Source organism: Pteropus vampyrus, unplaced genomic scaffold, assembly GCF_000151845.1.
Source record: "Pteropus vampyrus isolate Shadow unplaced genomic scaffold, Pvam_2.0 Scaffold119, whole genome shotgun sequence".
Taxonomy (NCBI): domain Eukaryota; kingdom Metazoa; phylum Chordata; class Mammalia; order Chiroptera; family Pteropodidae; genus Pteropus; species Pteropus vampyrus.
Genome location: NW_011888900.1, coordinates 593,560 through 597,602, shown reverse-complemented (window position 1 = coordinate 597,602; position 4,043 = coordinate 593,560).

Below are 4,043 nucleotides of genomic sequence, written 5' to 3'. Positions count from 1 at the left end.
TATACTTACAGTTGTAGCTGAGTCAAAATTGCTAAATGAACAGATAGGAGAATTGATATTAACCTAGTATGCTTGGCATAAGGCAGTGTACATTGTAATAACAATGACAAGCAGAATAAATCGTCTACAAAAACCAAAGATAAAATGTTACTGAACCAGTCTCTGGAACGTCATAAAGTCAATTCCGCTGGAGCATCTAGAGCATTCATAGGCACGTGTTCAACTCACTTGAGCTCATAGGTTTTTGACTGAAGATGCCTCTACACTTTGCAAGGCACTGTTGTCCCTTCTGAAATTGTATTCTATCTTTAATACCCGTGTGGCTTTTTCATTGTGAGCAAGTGGCTTGCTATGAACCAAAGACATTTTACGGCTCCTTCTAGAAGTGACTCAGTTGGGGTTCCATCCAGACGGAGACAGGTGAGTGAAGGTGGTCCGTTTCCACATCGGGCTGGAAGAGAAGCCTGATGAGGGGACCCAACAGAAGTCATAAAGGCTCCCCTGGGAGCAGAGAAAGCCTGGAGGACGTACACAGCTCCAGAAACATCACATGAGTGAGTTTATTTTTTATGTCTCCCGGTTTTTCTTTTGAAAGTAATATTGTTGTACACACGACATTATATTTAAAATGCAGAAAGGTACAAAACAGCTTTAACCCAGTAGTTTGCTATTACGGCGGAGGTGGAGGGGAAGAAAACGCATCGCTCACTTATTCGTTGTATGAATAAGAGAAACTCAGAACTAATTGATTTATGCAGGTCGTAAATATTCATGAATCGATAGGCTCCAGCCGCTGCCACGATTTGAACTTAATGAAATAAGAAATATATATTTACTTACGCATTAGGGAAGATGCAGTTTGACAGAGCATGTGAAATAAAGTGAAACATTTATTAACAGTAAACCTCACCTTTTCCACCAAGTAGCAACTAGAATGCTGGCCCTAGTGTCTCGTACAATTTTTCTCTGTCTTCGTTGGGCAATTAGGTTTGAAAATCATTTATCACCTATAAAATGGTCAATCACTTATACTTCCTGTCCGATATAGAAACAGTGGACTGATAAATAACTTTACACTGTTAGCAGTTTCTACAGATCCAATTTATTGCATGCGGTATCTTAATAGTAGATATTAAAAACAGGTCATAAAAGTTGATGTCTGCCCCTCATTTTTTGTTCAATATCTCAGAAAACCATTCAAAAGCATGAGTACCTTATTCCCTAGGTTATTGGAGACACTTCCTAAAATCAACCATTAATGATAGAATGAAAACAAGCTAAGCAAATTATATTCTTATAAAAAAAATTGTAGGCCGGTTTTGATTTTTATAATGCAGCACAAAAATAAGCAATATACATTCAGTGGAGTCGAGCCTAAAAGGCCTTTAACACTTCATGTTATAACCGACACTATGCCAAGAACTGCTCAGTGAAAAGGATGCGTTTTCCTCCAATTCTGTTAACATATTATGTCTACTGATATCTTGCAATTTCAAATTACCAATAATTAACTATACCACCCTCCAACCTCGGCCTTTCCAAAATCGGTAAAAGTGTGCCTACTAGACATACCTTAATCGTTACGACAATAGGTGACATGCCACACAAATGAATTTCTAGCCAGTGAAATTTCCGGAGTGCAATTTCCCATGGAGAGGGCAGAGAAAGAGGACAGGGACTCGTCGGGAGGGTGGCAGTCTAGGGAAGTTGCGGAGACCCCCGGAGAGACATCCAGAGTGGCACTGAGGGTCTACCTTCCTTCCATTACAATGTCAGCTCCATGTCCCAGACTGAGAGAAGGCCAAGTACTAAGTACTGTCACTGAGTCCCGAGTAGGCAAGAAGTATGTCCATCAGTTGTGCAATGTTTTCGTTACCGCGCGAAGGACGACACGTGACCAACAAGCATACTTCCTTCAGCTTAGTGAAAAGTATTCAACGTGAAAGGAAGTGTCACGAAATCCCCATGGTAAAATGTCTCCTCTGTAACATGAGGACCATTTTCGTATGGTCGACCTTTTGCGTTCCAACATGAAGACTTGGTTATCAGTGACACTGGCCAGGCCCTGAGTGTGTCAGAGGATGCCCCCGGCCCCACGTGTGCGTTCTCAATCACTGTACTTTGAAAGCTGGACCCGCCTTTTTCCCCCTGAAACTACCATACATCCTTACTTTCGTACTGGAGAATGTGCATCGTTATCATCTCGTTTCTACAATTTATTACAACGAGGGGAGGCACTGGAGAGTTTATAGACCCCCACAGAACTGTCATGAGATCTGGGGCACATTTCTTAGGTAGACGGAAAGCTAATCGGCCCTGGAGGCGATCGCACAGGATCGAGGTCGAACTCTACGTTCTGCCGAAGAGGAAAATGAAACCCATGGACGTCGTGATTTATCCACAGGAAAGAAACGGTGAGGAGGAGGTTCGCCTAGTTCCAGGCTCCTGGGCCAGGATTGGTCCCTTGGCTCCACCTCGTCTCCCCGTGACATGCAGTAGGAGTTGAGAAACGCCACACGGCCCATAAACTAACAGGCCCTTGCACGTGTAAGTGTTTTCCCCAATTTTTCAGATGTTGCTAATTCTTCCCGAACTCATCTCCAACTATGTCAGCAGAGAGGCTTTGTGGGGTGATTCGTTAGACTCGCTGTAGGTCATGAATGATTGGTGTACCTGTCGCTGTGCTTACACTGTCATCCAGTTCCTTGTTGGAAATTCAGACTTACTTTTCCTAAAATGACAGCGAACTAAAAAAAAAAAAAAAAAAAATGGCTGTCTATGTTTTGTATTCCTATTAATTCATCATATTATAATTGCAGTTATTATCTAGGGGATCTTTATTACCCTGTAGCACTTTGGTTTAATTATTTGTGGCATTTGTCACAACTTCGTTAGAGAATTAATAGCATCACGGCTACATTTTTGTTTTCACGAGAACTTCAAAAAGCTTCCATTTTCAATTGAAATTCGGGGAATAATTTTTTTTACATTAAAATACTTTACACATCAAGTTTTTTCTTATAACAACAGTGGGCAATTATTTAAATTAACCAAAGCTTAGATAAATTAAGAATGTTAAAATGAACAAATAACATGAAAACCACATTTTACTTGTGATTTCCATATACTTTTCCTGAGTTTAAAATTTTAATGTCTTGTAAACCTTTAAAGAAGAGCAATAGGAATAGGAATACGTCAAATTCCTTCTAATAATTCTGTTTAATAAGTTTTAGTTATCCCCGCAGCCCTAGTATATATTCCATCCTGATTTTAAGAGGAATGAATGGATTTAAATTTTCTAATAGTTATTTGGAGGCAGTTTTAGTAGTTGATACAATTAACTTCCCCGATCTGTTCTCTACTTGGAGGATTGTTTTAGACTTAAAGAGAGCATAAGATCAACCATTCTGTAGACACAGAATTATAGGGCGAGGCCTCTACCTTGACCCTGTAGTTGTGTTCGTGTTGGAATTTGATTGCCGTCTTAATTCACCGAAGTGATCCACAGCCTCTTAAGAGTTGCTTATTTTCAGGAATCCAAAATTTAAAAGCCCAGATTCAGGTAAAGGAGACTAAGATAATGACTTGATTTTTTTTTTTTTTTAAGTCACCACAGGTCTTCTCTCAAAGAAAACATCATGAGAGGGTTTTTATGGTTTTCCAGTATCATTAAGTATTTGACAGAAGGGCTGAAAGGCAGGCAGGGAAAATAAAGAATAAAGTGATAGTATCTTGATATACAATATGAATCAGAAATTAACAGGATATAGGTCCAAATGAAATAATTTAATTAATCAAATTCAGATTTACATATCTAGTGCATAATTCAAGGAACAATGCTTATTCTTATCAAACAATGTATGTCAGTGGGTGGAGTGGGGAAAAAGAAGCTTTATATTTTTGTGAAGACCTGAAATAGAGATTCTTTCCAGTTCTAAGACACTCTGTATTATTTTAGTTATAGGAGGCAGTATATGAATCACAGTAACAAATCAGGCTACTCCCTGACAATAAATGAGCATAAAAGCGAGTGTCGTCTTTAC